A 22,736-nucleotide genomic window follows, 5' to 3' on the forward strand; every position below is an offset into this window, starting at 1 on the left:
TTGTATTTTAGTGATGTATTCGTACTGATCGAGTTTACCTAAGCACGTGACATTTCAAAGCCTATCCAGAGCCCCTGAAGCAGCCCCTTTCGGGCGAAACTCAGGCCTAAAGTCGGGCAATTAATAAAGGATTATTTGAAGGACGTTCAGCTACTTCGTATTCTGTTCCTCACGGCTTTCCTAGACCGCCTTCCTCTTTGTTTTTTGGGCCTGACCCATAGTATTTGTCAGCTTTGATAGTCAGTTGAATGTGAGAAAAGTGGATGACTGAAGATCTGAAATTTGAGTTGATTTAACTAAAGTACATTCTACCTTAGAGAAAAAATATTTCATAAAGTCCCAAAACTTGGGGGAGCAAGATGGCAGCCTGATACTGGATGTACTAATTACTGCTCTCTGTTACCTTTTGGAACCTTTGTTTTTTTCTTCAGCTATACCATCTAAATGAAAGGTAAAGTGTGAGTCTTCCCTCTGAATGTACCCCTCTTACCTGGACAATAGCTTTTTCATCTTTCCTCTCCGGTTCAGCAGTACATTTGGGGGCTGTTAACTCCATTGGGACTGTGGGTGAAGGAGCACCCATTTCACCTGGAGAGGTCACGTTAAATTCTCTGGATCCTTGGCTCCTGCCAGCAGAGAGACTCACTTCCCCTTTGCAGAATGTGGCATCGACGATTGATGAGCTAACGGCGTCTGCGGAGGGAGGAGTGCATGGAGGTTTGGTATCTGAATTGCCACTGCTTTCATTGCCACTGCTTTCATTGCTAGTCAAGGATGCAGGGAGAGCTAGTTTTTCTGCATGTTTAGCTTCTTCATCCTAGCACCAAGATTCAGGGAGAGTCAGTGTACTCTTTGGCTCTGAAGTTGTCTGGTGCTCCGGGTTTTGTGTCTTTTGGGCACCTTAGTGAATTTCCTCTTCTTCTAGCAAAGCCAGTGGTTGTTACACCAGAAGCAATCTGGGATTTGATGGTAGGCTTCGGTTGCTCCTTGAAGGATTGCAATAAAAAAATTGATCTTCTGACTAATAAGATGGACGCCATGGGGAACAATTATGATACTCAGTTTTCTGAATATAATAAAACATTTCTGCTACTGAGGCTGCTTTTGGGAACATTCAGATCTTTAATGCCATGCTGGTTAAGGATCAAAATAATCTCTCTCATAGGCTTGAGTTCCTGGAGAATCACATAAGACATTTAAATCTACTTTTTTTTTAACTTCCCTAAGGTGGTGGGTGAGAATTCCTATCAGACCTTGAGGAAGTATTTCCTTGAGAAATGTCAGTTTGTCTCTGAAAAGATCCCCACTATAACAGGCCGATACAGTAAGGAGCGGTAGGAAGAGCTGCGTTAGTGCCGGGCGCACCCGCGGTTGCCGCACGCACAGTCCGACTCACCTACCGCTCGATACTGTATTTAAATAGCTTGCAAATGCAAGCCACGTCCAAGAAGCGTCCGTGAAGCGTCCGTGAAGCGTTAGGCCCGCGCAACCCATTTTAATGTATAGAGCGCTATACAGTATCCTGGGTGCGCGGGCCTAACGCTTCACGGACACGCTGGTATCTGTCATTTCAAATGTCATTTCAAATGACATTTGAAATGACAGGTACCAGGAAGTGGACGATTCTCCTACGCTTGGGATTGCCAGTCCTCTCTCCCTCCTCCCGAAGCAAGGCGCAGGGAGGGGGGGAGAGAGGAATGGTGAAACGACATGTAAAGTGCAAAGCAAGAAGCGACTTACTTTTCTTGCAGCCCTCCTCTGGAGACGGACATCGGCAGAGACGGACCGCGGCTTCCCTGCCTCCGGGGGCAGCCGGCGGCGAAAGTGGCCCCGCCTGCGAAGATGGATGCCTGCACGGGCGAAAGCAGCCCCTGTGCATGCAATTGGCCGCTCAAGACATGACGTCACATGCCGTGACAACAAACGTCGTGACGTCACGCCTTGAGTGGCCCAATTGCACGCACAGGGGCCGCTTTCGCCCGTGCAGGCATCCATCTTCGCCGGCAGCTTGCCTCCGGGAGGCAGGGGAGCCGCGGTCCGTCTCCGCCGATGTCCGTCTCCGGAGGAGGGGCTGCAAGAAAAGTAAGTCACTTTGTTGCTACTTTTTTTTTTTCGCTTTTTGGCTTTTTTTCGCTTTTTCCGCTTTCATTGCTTCTGGAGGAGGGGAGAGAGGACTGGGACTGCCCTGGAGACCAGCACCCATGGACGCGGCCAGGGCAGGTGAGCGGGAGCTGGGGGAAAGTTGCCGCCTACCCTTACCCCTGCCTCTAACGCAGGGGTAAGGGTAAGGTGGTAGGTTAGCAGGTTAAACACGCGGCAAAACGGCAGGGTAAAAAAAGCAATAGTCGGGGCAACGCTTTACTGTATGGGAGGGAATAGCTAATTCGATCGTTTACATCTAATATACATGCCGCGGGCGGAAGGGGTTACCCGGTGATTTAAAGAGGCGGTAAGAATGGGTTAAAGGGGATAGTGTATCGCGGGTTGGACTAACGCGGACGAAAAGTAGGTAGAAAGCGGGTTAGGAGCAGGGGTAACCGCGGCCGCACTTTACTGTAGTTCACCTGTAAATAAGAAGTATTTTATTACCTTCGGTCCAAGTCTGTACGTTTACCTAATGTTGTTGAAAATTTCCTTGAAGATTTCAGTGCTTAGATTATTGAGCATTCCACATTATTTGTTTCTTTTATTTCTGAAGAGGATGAGAGCGAGGTCATGAAAAGAAATTTCAGGAATATTTCTTCCTTATTTCATGGACAAACAATTCGTATTTTTCCTGATTTTTGCTTACTCTACACAAGCGAGAAGGAAAGATTTTTGTGTTCTTAGGTCTCAGGCTATTTTTTTTAGAGTGTTCTTTTGTTCTCAGATATCCCTGTAAATGTGTTATCAGATATCGTAATGACTGCTTTGTGTTTTTTTCTGCCTAAGCAACTTAAGTCTTTCAATAATTCTAGAAGTGTTCTATTTCTCTCTCTTGGGAATAAATAAGTCTAGATGGTGATCCTTGTGAATTTATTACTGCTGGATATCATGTTAAGTCAATTTCTTAAAAAATTATTCTCTTTTTATCTTCTATATTTTCTCTCCCCTTCCATTATTACTGTAGTTGATGAATGGTATATAATAAGTAATTCATTACTATTTGTTTTTGTATTGTTTCCTTCATGGATTTTATAACCATTCATCTCTTTTCTGTAAGTAAGGTGTATTATATTTTTGAAATCAATAAACATAAAGTAAAAAAAAAGTCCCAAAAATTCAAATTGTATACACGCCACCTGTAGATAAAAGTATTGCAGTGTTGATCATAGGATCTGTAGATAAAGGTACTTCTGTGTTTCCTTAGAGGAAAAATCTTTGGAATAATTTAAAATATAAAAATTCCATAAATTGTTCCTGTCTTTACTAGAAAATGTATGAGTGGAATGTGAGAGAGATAGTTATTAAATATTTTTCTTCTTCTATAAGTTCTCACAAAGCCTGCATAATTAGACAAGGCTGATATAATTATATTTTGATTTCTGTTAGCAAGAACTCCAATCTCAATTAGATGTGGAAGCACACATTAGCAACATTGTAAACTGCGGAAGATTGGCAGTGTAAGGAAGTCAGTCTTTAAATTGATTTGATTTAAGTTAGCATAGTAAGTAAACCACTGTATCCTGAGACTTTGTGATCAAGAGTGGTAGTCCAGGTCTAGTCTGCCCCATCAAGCCACGTATACTATTCCTCGATAAAAAGCCACCATAGCTTTACTTCATTCCTGGGTCAGCAGTCCCTATCTAGCATTCACAAGCTGCACTCTCGAAATTTATTACCCAGAAATAAAATAAAGATGAGTGTGCAACAATGAACTTTGACAAATTTGGTAAAGTTGCATTAGTGCAACACACATGGACAGACAAGATATCATAGTTAGTCATTGAGTTAAACAGGGTTAAAGGAAAAAACTGTTCATACTTACCTGAAGGGAATCCTGGAGAATTTTAAGATACCCCATAGAGTCAGTAATGATAAAAAGTTAATGCAAAGAATCAAATTTCTTGAATTAAAGTAGAAATTTCAACATTTGTTCTCATTAAGAAGTAACTAAGGGGGTTATTTTCCAACTTGCGTTATTGCGTTTTTGCATGCGAAAAACGCCTCAACGCATGCAAAAAGCACAATAATGCATGGTGTGATGCTAATTTTTAAAAGGGGAGGAGTCAGGATTTTTGTAAAAGTGGGCTGGCTTCATGAAGCCATATCGCACAGTTTTATTGCTGAAAATAACTGCATCTTTTTCATTGGTGTTAAGCTGTGTGATATGCCCATAAAGCAAATTGTCATTTTTTCATAAACTGTTTTGGGCTGGAGAAGATTGGAGAAGGGACCTGAGATGTGAGGAGAGAGAGAGACTATGTATAAAGCCCTTGTAGAAGTTAGCACAAGAGAGCACTGTTCTGTTTGTACGTCTCACTCTGCATGTCAAAGTGGTCCCTAACACCTACACTATACCTAAACCTCACCTCGAGTTACTAGGTAGGCCTCCCATAGAGATATAAATAGACAATCTCTCTCTCTTGCTTTCTCTCTCTCTCTCGCACACATTGCAATAAATAGGCTATTAACACACCCCTCTTCCAACATTATCTTGGTGAGAAGTAATCCTTGTAAAGGAACTGGTTTCTATTCAGAATACTATGTTTAAAAATTAGAGTGAGAGCCACATATTCAAAATTCTTTTATACATCAGAAGCAAAATATTCTCATTGATACTTTTGAAATGTTTATTTTGTTCAATAATTACACTTGTTTCTAGAAGTGACGAACCTGAATATTATCCATTTGCCAGCAAAAATAAAAACATTAATTTGATTATAGAAGTGCCTTTGAGATCATTTTTCTATTGTGATTTATTTCCCAGTGAAAATACTTTATCTGCAAACTATTTCCATAACTTCTTTCAAAGCAGAAACCCCAATAGCCTTATCATCTGGCTATCCATGTGACAGTGCTCGAAATGATTTTGTGCCCAAGGGTGTTTACCTACATTACTGGAAACTTAGATCTCCCACATGACAAATCCATTCTTGGAATGGATAGGAACTACAAACTTGTCATGATCGATTCAGGTGTTGCAACATATTTCATGGACCTCATGTTGCTCTGCAAACACAATGTTACATTACAAGATAAGAGGATAAGTATGACAATAGAGATTTCCATCAGATCTAGTAATTCAGGAGACTGAGCTATTGATGATGACAATTCACAACCACCAAGAGGGCATTTTGATCTCATCCATGCCCTATGCTTTGTAATCATCCTGGGATCTGCACATTCATTGGAAGATGCACCAGATGACTTTCACCTCCACCCTCTGCCAACAGTATTATCATTCCAATTTAGAACAAAAGGACAATAAGACAGAAGAGAGCACACTGCAAATATGAGAAACAAATATGCATACAGCATTCTTTCTTTTATATGGACTTACTAATGGTTTTTAAGGAGTGTTTTTGAGATAATTTTTAGGTTTTTCTTTGGACTTAGAGACACAGGTAGGTAGATGATGACAAAAATAGCCAACACTGCTTTATGTATGATAAGTGGTTCCCGTATGATCCTTCCACCCTCCCTTCTTTTTTCAGGTAATTTTTAGCTGGGCTGATGTCTATTTTCAGACAGGCCAATTTACCTGAGTAAATCACTATTTGCCAGGGCAACCGGCTCTGAAAATTGTTTTCTTAATACTTTCAATAATCATTCTGCTTTTGAAACAATAAAATGTAGTCCTTATGATAGAGTTGGTTAAGATGATTTCCACATGTAAGGGAAAGGAAACTGACTTTGACAACATTATTTCCCTGCTTTTCCTGTTGTACTAAATAAAGCTCCTGTTGTTTTTCTTATGCTTCCTTCGGCAAGCTGAACTTGGAGCTAAATGAGGACAATTGTTTTCCTTTCTCACACTCGCTCCAGGCCTTCAGAAAACTGATGATCATTGAGCAGGCATTACAGCAGGCAAATATTCTTGAGTTTTCAGTGGCAAAAGTTAGGGTCTCTTGCTCCATTGGTTTCTGGAAAACTGGACTGCAGATAATTGAGCAGGACCTGCTGCAGCTCATTCTCAAATCAGAGTATTCTGAAAGGTTGGAAATTCAGAATCATTAAGTACATACATAGAAACCTTTATTTAATTTCAAATTAAGGAGGTAAAAAATATCTGAGAAATATGGGTGCTGGGCTTGTTTCCCCACTGGTTTGGGCCTCAATTGTGCAACTGGTGTACTGGCGGCCTCCCTTAAAAGGGAGGATGACTGTTTCTTCTGTGTTCTGTAAGGGGGAGGTGGGGCCTCCTGCTCCTGAAGGCACTGAAGCAGCTAGCTAGCTTTTCAGGTTGAGATTGAAAAAATGAAAAATGACAGACAACACAGAAAGCAGAAGATGCAAAACAAGAAATAAGGCAGTACATAATTAACCCCCTCTTTGAGGACTTCCCGGAATGCAGGGGCACACTGTTGTTCCTGGGGCCACTCTGATCCATGTCTCCCTTTGCTTATACCAACATAGTCGACTTGCCCCGGGGTGCCGGGATTCATTCTAACGGGGTGGAAAATTTAAATTCCGGGGCCCTAGGCTCACTGGATTTAAATTCTGGGGCCCTAGGCTCACTGGAGTGGGCATCTCTATGGTTCCTCTCCTGACTGTACTCACAATTAGGATGTCCTTGCTTTGGAGGTACATCTGGTTCTCATAAAAGACACTGGACTCTCTGTTGGGGTGTTCCAAAATAAATTTACTGCAACCCAAAATACTTCAAGTCCAATCAGCAACAAAAAATCTCCAACTGATCTTCACCCAAAAATTAAACAGTCCAAAAGTATGTCTTTTCTCAGTTCTGTCAGCTAAGTCAGTGTCCCTTAGGTGGTAAGCACTAGGCAACAGTCCAACATCCTTTAATTGTCCCGGTGGGAACCTCATTTTGGAGGAAGAGGAGGAAGTACTGTATGATATGCCAGATTTTGCTTATATTTTCTAAAATGCCAGTGACATGCCTTTATCTGTGTTACACAGGCCCAATGCAACCTTCTCGCAACCCGGGGACAGCGACTGTAAGGGGGAACGAATCTGTAGAAAGAAGATGCACATTGAAGGGAGGAGCCAACCCTTAAGCAGGAAGTGTGTGTTGGAGTCATTTTTTGTTACTTTTGCTGAGGATGTATGTAGAGCAGTGGTCCCCAACCCTGACCTGGGGGCCCACTAGCCAGCCGGGTTTTCAGGATATCCACAATAAATATGCATGAGAGAAAATTTGCATGCACTGCCTGCATAACATGCAAATTTTCTCTCATGCATATTCATTGTGGATATCCTGAAAACCCGGCTGGCTGGTGGGCCCCCAGGACAGGTTTGGGGATCACTGATATAGAGGATAGGCTGTATGGATTCAGAGTTTTCACCCAGCCACAAACTAGTTTGAAGGCCACAGGCCAACCTCTGAGTGAACTCCTATTTACTGTCTTGTACTGTGAAATGTTTACGAACAGGTAAATCTGTTTACTTAGTTATTCCACTAGGTCTATGATGAGAAAGCCTGAGAGAGAGAGAATGAAGGCCACATAGCTGTGCCTGAAATTTGATGAGAAATCAGAAGGAGGGAATGCTTGTTTTCCATAAGCATTTGTAGTATATAAGGAGAGACAGTGAGAGAGAGAGAGAGAGGAGAGAAAGCTCTGGATATAATGGTATAGGCTGATCCTGGAAACAGAAGCTTTTTGTATCTATGTAGCAGTTGTTAGTATCTACCATTACTTCTTCTGTGTAATCTGATTTTAATTGTTCTTTCCTCCTATTGCTCAAATAAACTCACTTTCCTAAATACCTGGAACCGTGATGTACTGAATCAAAGTCTGTGTGTGGCTCTTTGTGTTGGGAAGAAGCTGCTAGGTTCAAGCCCTCAGATATAATCCAGTAATTGAGTGTTTATATAGGATAAGACCCTCAGGTAGCTCCAGTGTAAACCTCAGTGAGATTACCCTCCCCCCCCCCCCCCGGTCAGAGCTCCTGGGCAGAATACCAGTGTGCATGGTCTGAATCCATAACAGTGTGAGGAAAGGAATAAGATTGGGAATCCCTCCTACACTTGTCAGTTATCCCTGAGAGCCATGCATAGAGTCAAAGCCAGCCCAGCACGACTATTCAAATCCTCTCAGAGGGCAGCTGAGTGATCTCCCATGTCTCTCTAATGCTCTCATTTATATAGTCACTCCAAGATTCCAAAGAAAATCACAAGTCTTCCTGAGTCCTCCATTTCACTGAATCCTATTCCTGGAAAACAGAGTCAACACAAGTCTTTTCAGTGGTAAAAACTAAAAATGTGACCTTTTTTTATGCACAAGCAAATGCAAAACAGAATAGACAAGTAGCTCATAGTTTCATCCATAAACTATCTATCTGCTCCTCACATATAACAAATAAACTGGCTAACCCTGAAACAGCATTCAACATGGAGACAAAGTCTACACTTGCTCTGTGAGTGCGATGGCGTTAATTGGAAGACTGGCAGCAAGCAAGCGTGTTTTTCTTATTGAATCCATATGACTGTTAGAGCCAGTAAGCCCAAGTGTAGGCCTATGGTGCCAGTAATTAAAGGATATCTTCACTTCCAACATCATCAAGTCTACAGGGGTTTGTGTGTACTAACAATACACACAACCTGCTCTCCCAGATGTTTCATATCAAGAGACAAAGCCCCTAAACTATCACACTCCACAATGTTTAAGCCTTTACATGAGCTCCAAGTCACTGCTGATATTACCATTGCTTTAAAATCATCAAAGCCCATAGTCAATCTTCTATACTAGATAACTCATTAGCTTGAGCTGATGATTAGTAGGGATGTGAATCGTGTCCTCGATCGTCTTAACGATCGATTTCGGCTGGGAGGGGGAGGGAATCGTATTGTTGCCGTTTGGGGGGGTAAAATATCGTGAAAAAATCGTTGAAAAATCGTGAAAAATCAAAAAATCGAAAAATCGCAAAACCGGCACATTAAAACCCCCTAAAAACCCACCCCCGACCCTTTAAATTAAATCCCCCACCCTCCCGAACCCCCCCCCAAATGACTTAAATAACCTGCGGGTCCAGCGGCGGTCCGGAACGGCAGCGGTCCGGAACGGGCTCCTGCTCCTGAATCTTGTTGTCTTCAGCCGGCGCCATTTTCCAAAATGGCGCCGAAAAATGGCGGCGGCCATAGACGAACACGATTGGACGGCAGGAGGTCCTTCCGGACCCCCGCTGGACTTTTGGCAAGTCTCGTGGGGGGCAGGAGGCCCCCCACAAGCTGGCCAAAAGTTCCTGGAGGTCCAGCGGGGGTCAGGGAGCGATTTCCCACCGCGAATCGTTTTCGTACGGAAAATGGCGCCGGCAGGAGATCGACTGCAGGAGGTCGTTCAGCGAGGGTTCCGGCGCCTCGCTGAACAACCTCCTGCAGTCGATCTCCTGCCGGCGCCATTTTCCGTACGAAAACGATTCGCGGCGGGAAATCGCTCCCTGACCCCCGCTGGACCTCCAGGAACTTTTGGCCAGCTTGTGGGGGGCCTCCTGACCCCCACGAGGCCAAAAGTCCAGCGGGGGTCCAGAAGGACCTCCTGCTGTCCAATCGTGTTCGTCTATGGCCGCCGCCATTTTTCAGCGCCATTTTGGAAAATGGCGCCGGCTGAAGACAACAAGATTCAGGAGCAGGAGCCCGTTCCGGACCGCTGCCGTTCCGGACCGCCGCTGGACCCGCAGGTTATTTAAGTCATTTGGGGGGGTTCGGGAGGGTGGGGGATTTAATGTAAAGGGTCGGGGGTGGGTTTTAGGGGGTTTTAGTGTGCCGGCTCACGATTCTAACGATTTATAACGATAAATCGTTAGAATCTCTATTGTATTGTGTTCCATAACGGTTTAAGACGATATTAAAATTATCGGACGATAATTTTAATCGTCCTAAAACGATTCACATCCCTAATGATTAGTATCCATTTACACTTAGCTGCTCTCACTTTGCACAACTGCCTGACTTCTATCATCATATGGCCCACTTGTCCTGAGCACCAGACCCTTAGTACCTTCATATCTGATGGCAAATAACATTTCTAACCTGCAAGTATTCCACACAAGCACAGAGCTGCAAGTGAAATCTTGGTAATGCATAGCACAGAGGCACATGACAGCATCATCTTGGAGTAGCACAAAGTCCTCTCTTCTAAGCCATACAAAACATTAGCATTAGAAACATCTTCAAACTATTCATTTGTCCTAGGAAAACAGAGCCTATGATAAATGATCTTGCAGAAAAAGGCTAAGCAAAACCAAGAGACAATTGGAAACCAGTCAGACAATACATTCAAAATTAACTAATATATGCACAAATCTTTCATAGAAGTGTATGCATACAGGCTTATCACACAAAATTCATGCCCATTTTAGAAAAGTGTCTGCAAATAATTACCACAACAAATCATTCCCACATTTGTGTACAATTAGCCCTAATTTACACACATAGATAGTTATTTAACATCTGTGAATGCTCCCTGTGTGCAATCTATGCACAATGGCGGCAAGGAGGGGTCCCAATTTATCTCTGGAGGAAGTGTCAGTGTTAGTCAATATAATGCTAAAGACTCAAAAGTATCTCTTTGGGCCCACATGCACTAAGGTTAAACCGCAGCTGTGGCAAGGCATGGCTAACCAGATGAATGCTGTCTTCCACAATGGCCGAGATATTGAGGAGCTATGGAGAAAGTGGAGAGACCTGAGAAAAAAGGTCAAGGTCAAACAGGCTGTCATAAGGCAAAAGGGATCTTCCCCTCTCTGTTCTGGAATGCAAGGTCTCTTGCCCGCCAGTCTCTGGGGTCAGCCAGGGTGATTTCTTTTCTGCTTGCTGCATTGTTTTAGGACTCGTCTGGTAGGGCTATATACTTTCCCTGATGCAAGTAAGCTTGTCCCTGTTCACTACCAGCTAAGGCTTGGCTGTTGTAGCCTATGGCAGAACTGGCAATTTACCCAGTTCTGGGAGAGAGAAAGATTAAAGGCCAGTGCAAGTTAGAAATGAATACCAGCCAGAGACATAATAGTGCTGGCAGGAGAATTTTGCAGGTTATGAAAATGAGACTTCAAACAGCAAATTACAGTGGGTTGGTAGTTGCAAGCCAACAGTTAGCCAAGCAGTCTGTCTCCTGCAGCTGGAGACCTGGGCAGCTTGCATTGTCTGTTAGCAGATGGGCAAGAGGCAAGCCCTGCAGGTAAAGCAAACCTCTCTTGCAGTGGTGATTTTCTGTCAGGTCATGCCAGTTCATGCTTTTTTAACTTGCTTCCTTTTCCCCATTGGGAAAAAGTGGAAGTTGGAGGCTGCTGTTGGATCCAACCTGATATCTTTAGAAAATTACAGCTACTCTCTCTGCTCATAGCAAAACAGTTTGAGTGTCTTTGCCTGCATTAAATGTCTCTGGATCAAATGCCTGCATAAAACAGATAAAATAGCTCCAAGCCGTCTACGCATGCTTTCCAGAAGGCAGTAATGGATTAAGGCCTGATCCTTGTCTTGCTGGGTAAGGTGTGAAGACTGTAAAACTTCAGTCCTACTTAGAAAGAGTTCCTGGAGACAAGTGTGAAATACAACTATTATCCTCCTTCAGGCCTAATGCTTATGGCATACAAGTGATATTGAAGAACATTTCTTAGAGAAAAAGGCGGGCAGCATCCCGTCATAAATAAATACCCACAGACAGAGCATTTTGGAATTCATAGTAAAGGCTTTTTACAAACTAATATTACAGTTTCCTTGCAAAAGAGGAAGATGATAGGCCACCTGAGCAGCAGGCTGCAGTCATGTTGCTGATTAAGAGGAGTCGGAAAGAGCAGGTCTGTCATTTGTGCCTCATAAAAAAGGCCTGCAGGGAGACAGTCATTGTCAAGAAGCAGCACAATGCTAGCCAACGAGTGAAATTGCAGGAGGTCAAGGAGAAGGAGCAGGACAAGTAGCTGGAGAAGTAGGAGCAGGTAAAGGAGGAACAGTCCTGGATATTGTCAGCTTGAACAGGAATTCTCTGCAGTGGAGTTGTTGAGTGGCTTGCCGCAGGGAGCCTCTGTCAACTGGTAAATGCTAGGTGCATCAAAACATTAATATAGAGAATAGTGTTTGGCTGGGTTACAGATTTACCCAGCAGAAATTCCCCTGTGCTTTTGCTATGTTTGAAGCAGTCATGCTGCTAGACTATGACTGAATATATTCATCATGGCATGAGCCAGAAAATCTAAGCAAAACAGGAATAATGAGACCTGTGGAATAATGCAGACTACCTGCATATTGAAGGAGTGAAAGCTCTTGAAGTTGCAATGGTCTCACTTCTAGCAGGTGGCCTGATTGTAATGTGTGTGAAATCAATTGTTCCCAAAACTGATGGGAAGTGAGCACTGCCATAAAAATCTGTTATGGTTTGCCATTGGTGCGCTATATCTACAGGAAAATAAATATATTGATTAATTCTCCTGAGAATATCACTCATTATGTAGTACCCTGTCATGTGGCTGACTGGTTTATGCATACTGTGAACCCTAGAGGCGTCTAGAAGCATCTGGTGGCTAAGAAAGCCAGGGTCTGGCAAGGTGTGACTTCTCTGGGTAGAAGCCACAGATCCCTCTCCAACTACTGGGATAGATATAGAATGATTTCCTTATCAAACCATAATCTGTATATGATTGTTCCTCTGACAAGCCCAAAAACTGGGTTTGGGGCCTATACACCCTCTAGAAAGTGTTCTTCCTCCTCCAATATTGCCTTTCTCTCCTCTAATGCCTAAAATAATTTTTATTTCTGAACTCATTTAAAAGTTTGAGTATGATGTGGCAATCAAAGAACAATAAAGAAATAAATAATTAACAAAAATCAAAACATTCACAGCACTCATCGCTGCATCCACCACTTGTTCATCACAACCCACTAGTCAAACAGCAAGTACTTACAGACTCATAAACAGTAGACAAAAACAAAAATTCACACACAGCAACTTACAAACAGTACAAAGTACCACTCAGTACAGGAACAGAACAAACACAGAAGAAGTGAAAAAAATCCCAAAGCAAAAGAAAATAAAACAGAGTAACAGCACAGAATAGACCGAAAAGTACAAACACTGACAATGATTGAGCTATAATTCTCCACAATCTCCAGTAGAAACCACCAATCCAACCACATTGTACCAAAACACAAGTGAGGTTTAATTTCCACAGCTTGAATAGCAGGTCTGAGGAAACAAGTATGGGCGTAACTTGCTGATGCGGCGGATACTACCTGTAACCAATAAGACTGATACTTTGATGCAACTCAAACTTTGCTTTTTTCTTCAATGGCATGGAATATCAGGGAACTGGATTCAAACAGCAATCAACAAGGGCCATGACCTATGGTCTGGGAAACAGAGAAGCAGCAGATACTACCATAAGCTTACTGTGCAGACTGGATGGACCATTTGGTCCTTTTCTGTCATTATTTCTAAGTTTCTGTGTTAGGTGTAAAAGCCTTTGTGCATGTTTGATGGCATATATGCATACTTCATTTATAAAATACATGAATATGCATACACTTTCTGACCTCATCCCAAAATGCCCTCTAAATGCCCTCTTTCTTCATGCGTACATTTTGGTGTAATGGTGGTAGTATGCATGTACTCCAGGGCTTATATAAATTTGCTTAACCTGCACAAATGCTAGCTATCATTAAAATCACCTATTGTACCTGAAGACTGGAGAGTGGCCAATGTAAAAATGATCTTTATAAAGGGCTCTAAGAGTGATCTGGGAAACTTTGGGCCAGTGAGTTTGACTGCTGGGAAAAATCTTAGAAATTATTCTTAAGAATAAAATCACAGAAAATACAGAAAGGCATGATTTAATGGGATATGACCAGCATGGATTTGCACAAGGGAAGTTTTTGCATCACCAATCTGCTACTTTTTTGAAGGGGTTAATAAACGTGGATAATGGTGAGGTGGTGGATATTGTGTATTTGGAATTTTTAGAGGTGTTTCACAAAGTTCTCCATGAGAGACTCCTGAGAAAATTAAAAAGCCACAGAATAGCAAGCAATGTCCTATTGTGGACTGCAAACTAGTTAAAAGAAAAGAAACAAGAATGTTCAGTTTTCTAGTGGAGAAAGGTAAACAGTGGAGTGCTTTAGGGATCTGTACTGAGACTGGTTCTTCTTAATATATTTATAAATGAACTGGAAAGGAATATGATGAGTGAGGTGATCAAATTTGCAGACGTCACTAAATTATTTTGAGTTGTTAAATCTCAAGTGGATTGTGCAAAATTGCAGGAGGCCCTTAGGAGACTGGGCATCCAAACAGCAGATGAAATTTAATGAGGACAAGTATAAAGTGATGCACATAGGGAAAAGTAACCCACACTGTACTTACACAATATTAGGTTCCATATTAGTAGTTACCACCCATGAAAAAGGACCAAGGCATCATAGTGGAAAATACTTTGAATTCCTCACTCAGTATGGGCCGACAGTCAAAAAAGCAAACAGAGTGTTAGGAATTATTAGGAAAGGAAAGGAGAATAAAACAGAGAATGTCATAATACTTGTGTATCATTCCATGTTGAGACCGCCCTTAGAGTACTGTGTGCAATTCTGGTCACTGCATCTCAAAAAAGTTATGGTTGAACTGAAAAAGGTACAGAGAAAGGTGAACAAAATGATAAAGGGGATGGAACGACTCGTCTATGAGTAACAGAGTAAATGATAGCAGAAAAAGACCCATATGCCTACTTGGGGGTGGAAGAGTAGCCTAGTGGTTAGAGCAGCAGAGTACAAACCAGGGAGGACAAGGCTCAGATTCCACTACCACTCCTTGTGACATAAACTCGCTTTACCCTCCATTGCCTCAGGTACAAAAAGATTGTGAGCCTCTTGGAGACAAAGAAATACTTACAGTATATGAATATAATCTGCTTTGAAGTGCCAAAAAGCAGAAAATAAATAAACATTGTGATGAGGCTGATAATGTATCATAGGATTCAACCTAATGGCTCACATAAAGGTTTATTCACTTAGGTGAGGTGCAGGGGCATCTCAAACACAGGGCTAGATTCATTAAAAAAAAAAAAAAAAAAAAAAAAAAAAGATTTCTATGCTGAAAAAATACATAATTATCAGTTTAACCATAGAGAACTGTTTGCATATATTAAAGACTTAACCTAGCCAGATAATATTTCTTCAAATTCAAATAAAAAATTGATTAAATGTGATGAATTTGCCAATTTCTTTAAAGACAAAATTCTAAATATTATCACTAAAATCCCACCTGTAAATGATCCAACTACAAACATTTCAAATACTTCTAATTTTAAATGGTCTCAGTTTGAAAATACCTCATCCACTGAAGTTCAAAGCATTATAGAAAAAATGAATCCAGCCTCTCATCCTATTGATGCTATCTCAATAAAAACACTCAACCAATTTCTAACATTATTGCTAGACCAATTGCTGACATAGTAAATATTTCACTTGATGAAGGTATTTTTCCTGATAAATTAAAATATGCAGTTATTAAGCCAACTCTAAAAAAAACACATCTTGACCAAACTAACATCGAAAACTATAGACCTATTTCCAACCTCTCGTTTATAGCTAAAACACTAGAGAAAATTGTGAACCGACAACTTTTAGTCCACCTTGAAAAAAATAAAATTCTTTTCCCTGCTCAACACGGATTTAGAAGCACCCTCAGTACTGAAACACTTCTTTTATCACTAACTGATACTATCCTCAAAGGTTTTGATAATAACCAAAAATTTATCCTCATATTATTAGATATATCTGCAGCCTTTGACACCGTCAATCACTCTATCCTTCTTAACAGATTAAGAGAAATTGGACTATGCAACACTACTCTGAACTGGTTTGCTTCCTACTTATCTAACAGATCATATATCGTCAGAGCAAATAATAATGAATCTAAACAGATATCTCTCCCACATGGTATACCACAGGGTTCATCATTATCATCAACGCTTTTTAACATCTACCTTTTACCTTTGTGCAAACTCCTCTCAGACCTCAAGTTGCTTTACTTCATCTATGCTGATGATGTCCAAATTCTACTCCCAATTAACGACAATCTGAAAAATACAATAAGCATCTGGAACACCCACCTAAAATCAATTCAACATCTCTTAACAAAAATAGCTCTCACCCTCAACAATAACAAAACTGAAATGTTATATTTATGCAATAAAAACTCACCTTTACTTAATCCCCAGTTCAATAGCTACACTACAAACAAAGATTTCATCCATACTACAAAAGATCTTGGAGTTACAATTGATAATGAAATAAACTTTAAGAAACATATCAATAATATAATAAAAGAAGGTTTCTTTAAACTTCAAGTTTTAAAACAAATTAAACCTCTTCTACACTTTCAAGACTATAGAACAGCTTTGCAAGCCTTAATTTTTTCAAAACTAGACTACTGCAATGAAATTCTCCTAGGTCTTCCAATCTCAACTATAAAACCTTTACAGCTTCTACAAAATGCTGCAGCTAGATCTTTATCCAACTGCAAAAGAACAGAACATATCACTCCGATTCTTAAACAACTTCATTGGTTACCAATCTCTCACAGGATAATATATAAAACCCTAACTCTAATCCACAAAGCTCTCTATAATAATAAAACTGAATGGATGAAAGACACACTTCTTTTTAAAGACTCTCTTAGAAACCTACGTTCAACAAATACTGGGCTTCTCTTAACTTCTTAACCAAGAATGATACACAATCAATTTACAAGAGAACGTGCTTTTTTCCATTGCAGGACCAGCTTTATAGAATACGTTACCCACAGAAATAAGACTCAAAGAAGCTACTAAGACTTTCAAGAAAAAATTAAAAACTTGGCTTTTTAATAAAGCATTTACAATGTCTTAAGATCAATAACCCCTCTATCACTTTCAATTATACCTTCCCCTTTACTTCCCTTTTTCCCATCCCCCTTCCTTCTATTTTATCAATCACTACACTCTTTCCCATCCCTCTCTTGTTTCTCCCTCTTCTCAACCCCCAATCTTTCATTGATCACACTCCTATTTTTAACATATTTGATAATTATATTTTGTAATACATATCCCATTTTCCCCCTCATTTGTTATATTTATTACATTGTATCTGTTACAACTCCTGGCCGGGGAAACCCTTGGCCAGGACCCCCTAACTCTGTTGATGCGGCGGTGCGGGTCCGTCCTTCGGCGCGGCAGGCAGTCACAGACCGCGACGCGACTTCTCCGACGTCAAGACTGCAGCGTCGGGGAGACCGCCGGAAAACCCCGCCTCTTAAAGGGGCCAGGACGCGAGGGCTGGGCCGGCCCCGGAAGATGATGTCATCACCCAGGGAGATTTAAACCTCTCCCCGGGACTCTGCAGTTGCCTTCGCAACAAGGATCCAGAGTGGCTGCTTCCCGTGCTTCTCTGTGTTGCCTTGACCTCTGTTTGGACCCGGACCTGAGTTTGCCTGCCGCCTGCCTTGACCTCTGTTTGGACCCGGACTTGTGTTTGCCTGCCACCTGCCTTGACCTCTGTTTGGACCCGGACTTGTGTTTGCCTGCCTCCTGCCTTGACCTCTGTTTGGACCCGGACATGAGTTTGCCTGCCGCCTGCCTTGACCTCTGTTTGGACCCGGACTTGTGTTTGCCTGCCTCCTGCCTTGACCTCTGTTTGGACCCGGACCTGAGTTGCCTGCCGCCTGCCTTGACCTCTGTTTGGACCCAGACTTGTGTTTGCCTGCTGCCTGCCTTGACCTCTGTTTGGACACGGACTTGAGTTTGCTTGGACTTCGGTACTCCCCCTTCCAGAGAAGAACTCATCAGGCTGGTGTCTTGGTGAGTACCCTCTGGACCAAGGGTCCACATTCTTATCTACTTACATTGTGGGAACAGTATCCATTTTTTAGTTAAAATTGTTATATGTAAACCGACGTGATGGCATTGCTGAATATCGGTATATAAAAGCAAATACATTAAATAAATCAAAATATCACATGTGATAGGAAGAGGGGTGTGTTTTATGGTAATAGCCTATTTATCACAATGGGCCAGATTTTAAAAGGGTTACGTGAATAAGGTACGCGCGCAACCTTTCTAAAACAGCCCTGCGCGCGCCGAGCCTATATTGCATAGGTTCTGGCACGCGCAAAGTCCTGGGACACGCATAAGTCCTGGGGCTTTCTTGGGGTGAGCGTGTCGGGCGGGCATGATGCGGTCGGCGCGTTATCTGGGGGCGGTGATGCGGGCGTGGTTTCAGCCCAGGGGTGTTCCGGGGGCGTGGCCGTGGCCTCCGGACCAGCCCCCGGACCGGAACATGGCACGTGGCAGCTGGCCCGGCGCACGCAAAGTTACGCCTGCCTCTAGCAGGCGTAACTTGTGCGACAGAGGTAGGGGGGGTTTAGATAGGGCCGGGGGGGGGGGGGTGGGTTAGGTAGGGGAAGGAAGGGGAAGGTGGGGGGAGGCGGAAGGAAAGTTCCCTCCGAGGCCGCTCCGATTTTGGAGTGGCCTCGGAGGGAACGGGCAGCGTGCGCAGAGCTCGGCGCATGCAAGTTGCACAAATGTGCACCACCTTGTGCGCGCCGACCCCGGATTTTATAAGATACTCGCGGCTACGCGCGTATCTTATAAAATCCGGCATACTTTTGTTCGTGCCTGGTGCATGAACAAAAGTACGCACGCACGCTGTGTTTTAAAATGTACCCCAATATGTGTCATCTTAGCACTTCACAGTATTACTGCAAAGTGCATTAACTTTTCGGTGATACCACAATTATTGCATTTCCTACCTGTGAGAGATCGAGAGAAAAAGACTGTCTATAAGGTCCTTGTAGTAGTTAGCTATTTATGCTACTATAGGAGGCCCACCTGGTAATTCGAGGTGAAGTTTAGGTAGTAATGTAGGGGTTAGGGGCCCCTTTGACATGAGATTTGTACTATGTTCTCTCAACCTAGCTCATCGTTATGTGACTTTGCACACTCCGAAAGACATCAAATCTTCATAAAAGTGCACTGTTCTGTTCGTACGTCTCACTCTGCATGTCAAAGTGCCCCCCCGCCCCCTCCCCACATCTCAGGCCCATCCCCATCCGCAGCCTAAAAATGCCCAAAACATAATTCGCAATTGCACAGCTTAACACCAATGAAAAAGGTGTAGTTATTTTCGGCGTTAAAACTGTGCGATATCATGCATTATGACTTCGTACTTTGCAAAGCCAGTCCACTTTTACAAAAATCCTGACTCCGCCCCCAACCCCTCCCATTTTAAAAATTAGCATCGCACCATGCGCTATGGTGCTTTTCACATGCATCAAGGTGTTTTTCGCATGTGAAAATAACTTAACGCATGCGAAAACGCCATCATGTGAGTTGGAAAATGACCCCCACAGTTTGTTAAGCATATTATTCAGTATTTTTATTCAGTATGGCCTACAAATATTAAATTAGCTGGAAATTTTTCAAAGGCTTAACCTGAGTGGATTAAGACCTGATTGTTTTGTCATGCCTTTATATCTGCCAGTATTTGAAAGAATAACTACAAGTTATTACAGAGGTCCATATTCAGAAGCATTTAATCAGATAACTCAGAAGTTAAACAGCAAAATGAATACCTGGGGAACTATCTGGCTAAATTCTAGCCAGATAACTTTATATCCAGCTACAATTTGGCTGGATAAGTCAGGGATGTTCTGGGGGTATAACTAATCATGCTGAATTTAGATCTTACATTGAATAAAGGACTTCCTTCACGAAGGCTTTTTTCCCTGCTCTGGGGTAATTTTCAACCACTGCGGGCAGTTTGCAGGTCTGCAGGTACTTCGTACCTGTGGTAGCCCTGCAAGCTAATTTTTAAAGAAAAATTACCTGCAGAGTTTCTTTTTTGAAAATGTAGGGTCAGTGAGGACCACAAGTACTTTTGTAACTCCATACTTTGTACCTGCTTTACAGCAGAAGCAAAGTACACATGGCAAATTATATATTTAGATTTAAAAATTAAATTTCTGTACGTATTTTATTTTCCTTGCCCTAACCTCACTCCTTTTCAACACAGGCAAAGATACATATGTTGTTAAACAGTGAATGTGCTTTTGACTGCTGCAAGGACGGTATTTTTTTTCAGGCCAAGGACTTTTCCCATGTAAATGCTTAGGTTCCTTTAAAATTTGCCTTCCCTATGTATATGGGAAAATGTTTAGTGAATCAGGCCCTAAGTTTGGTAGCCCTTTGTTTTATCCTAAAGTTTTAATTCTAAAACAGCAAACTGCAACAAACAAGTTCTTTAATTGGGTCTTTTAATTAAACTACAATTGAAATTCAAGAGCTTTTTTCCTGAAGGTCATGCAGGTGGTAAGAATACAGATCAATGACTAGTAGTGTGATAACAATTCTAAAATTGTTGTAGTTATATCTGTTTTCAGGTTACCGCTTGATGCTCTCATATATGATGTATGTCTTTTGATATTAGTGACATGGGGGAAAGGGTTTTATAGAAACAGGATATGATGACAGATAAAGAGCCCAAGGCCCATCTAGTTTGCCTATTGAGGCAGGCGTGGAACCTTGGATGGAGGTGGAGTTGGCCCAACCTGCAGGGAGGAGCCCTGCAGGTCCCCACCATTGGCTGGCAGAGTTGGCTATAGCAGACACCCAACTGGAGCTTCACCTATACCAGCCCTTGTTCCCCTTAGGTTGAGCTCTCAGGTACCAGAACTGGCAGGTCTTAGGTGTGGGCCTCTGCTGAAGAGCTGGAGGTCTGTGGAGATGATGAGGTCACAGGTCAGGTTCTGGGGCAGAGTGGGTTCATGTGTAGCAGGTGGTGGTGAATGCAGGCAGAGTTCAGGCATCGTCAAGAGTCAGGCAGTGGTCAGTGGCAGGTATAGTTGAGTGTCAAACTAGCCTAGGTCATAAGTCTGAGGGAAGGCAGGATGGATAGGCAGGCAGGGAGGTGAGGAATGGCACAGGCAGGCAAGAAGACACAGAAGAACTGAAGATTGACCACAAGACAAGGACATGATGAAGAACTGAAGACTGACCACAGGATGAAGACAAAGACCAGAAACTGGAGAATTAAGACCAGGAACTCAGGAATAAAGACCAGGAACATAGGAACAAAGACCAGGGGCACTGGAACAAACACTGAGGCAACTTGTTCTACTCTATTTAGTGGCCCTATTGCCAAGGTGTCTTGCTGCAGGGGAGCTCTCCTTAAATAGGACAGCCTTGATGACATCATCAGCAGGGGCCGCAGGGACTTTTTCACTGTGGCTTCTTTAAATTCCCTGAAGTGAAGCTCGTGTGCACCTAGAAAGGACACTGCACACGAGGGATGGCATCACAGGCAAGTTGAGCAAGGAGGACTGCTGTGCTTTCTTTCAGGGCCTTCCCTGGCATCGGTGCTCTTTCCACTGGGCTCGGGTCCACAGACCTGGGCCATGGACTGTTGAACACAACATCTATTCCCTTTGCATGATCTCTGGTATTATCCTTATGAGCCTCTGGGTCTTAGATGTTCTTAATCTAACTTTTCATGTTAATATTGTTAGTGCATGATACAATAAATGACATTTGAATGTGTCTTATTGATGATGTATTTTAATAAAAACAGAAAAGAACAGGATAAAAAATAACCAATTCTGGAGCCAAGAAGGTGGTTGAGTCAGTCGCAGTGAGCTGATCTCTAAGGATGCAGAAGAAGCTGACTTTTGAAGCTATTTTGCCATTTACCATCATGGGCAAACATAAGCGAAAGATTTTTTTTCTCTCAGAGACACCGCCAGTCCCATGGCTTTCTCAGGCAACCCTTGAGAGCTTTGTGACTAGTAGTATAAAGGGCATAGCACTTGTCAAACTTGTTTTGGCAGGTCAATTCAGCCAATGTTCACTTCTGATCCAAGCCCCACCTCTTGTCACACTTTATTCCCACCCCAGGTGTCATTTGGATGATATCCAAGGAAGTTGTCATAACCATACCCCAAAATAGCCATGCTCGAAAACATATACCCTTCCAGTCGGTTTTGATAACATCATAGGAAGACACATCCCTTTCTGTCCCTTTTGAATGACATACTGGAAACAGAAATACATTTTACCAAGATGGAGCCAGCTGAATGAGAGCAAGAATGACAGCACTAACAAGATGGTGCCTGCTGTATGGGGCAGGAAATGACATCAAGGCTGAGCATGCACAGTCTGATCACGCACAGTAAACATCACCATGGAGCATGTGGAGGTAGCCATGTTTAATGATGTCACAGGAAATATCATTGCTGCCAAGCATTCTCAGTAAATGGCTATTTTTGTTTTTGGTGATGGCATTATTGTGGATCATCTGGAGGCAGCCATTTTTAATGATGTCACAGGAAATGACATCACTGCCAAGGATGTGCAGTAATTCCTGTTGTTTTCAATGGAGACAAAAAAGCAGGAGGGGCTAGTGCTTTTTTCATTTAAGGGGAACAAATAGTTTCTATAGTCTAAAGAGAGGTATTTAAGGCTTTTTTCTCTGCCTCACATAGTAAACATGATCTAATTTTCTTTCACAGCCAAGGATAAATAAGAAGTCTGTTATTACAGTAAATGACTAAAATATTTTTCTTCCACAGACCTTTGGGGTGAGCAAATTAAAGGAATCGCTGCTAAAACAGAGGATAGTGCAT

Source organism: Rhinatrema bivittatum, chromosome 1, assembly GCF_901001135.1.
Source record: "Rhinatrema bivittatum chromosome 1, aRhiBiv1.1, whole genome shotgun sequence".
Classification (NCBI taxonomy): domain Eukaryota; kingdom Metazoa; phylum Chordata; class Amphibia; order Gymnophiona; family Rhinatrematidae; genus Rhinatrema; species Rhinatrema bivittatum.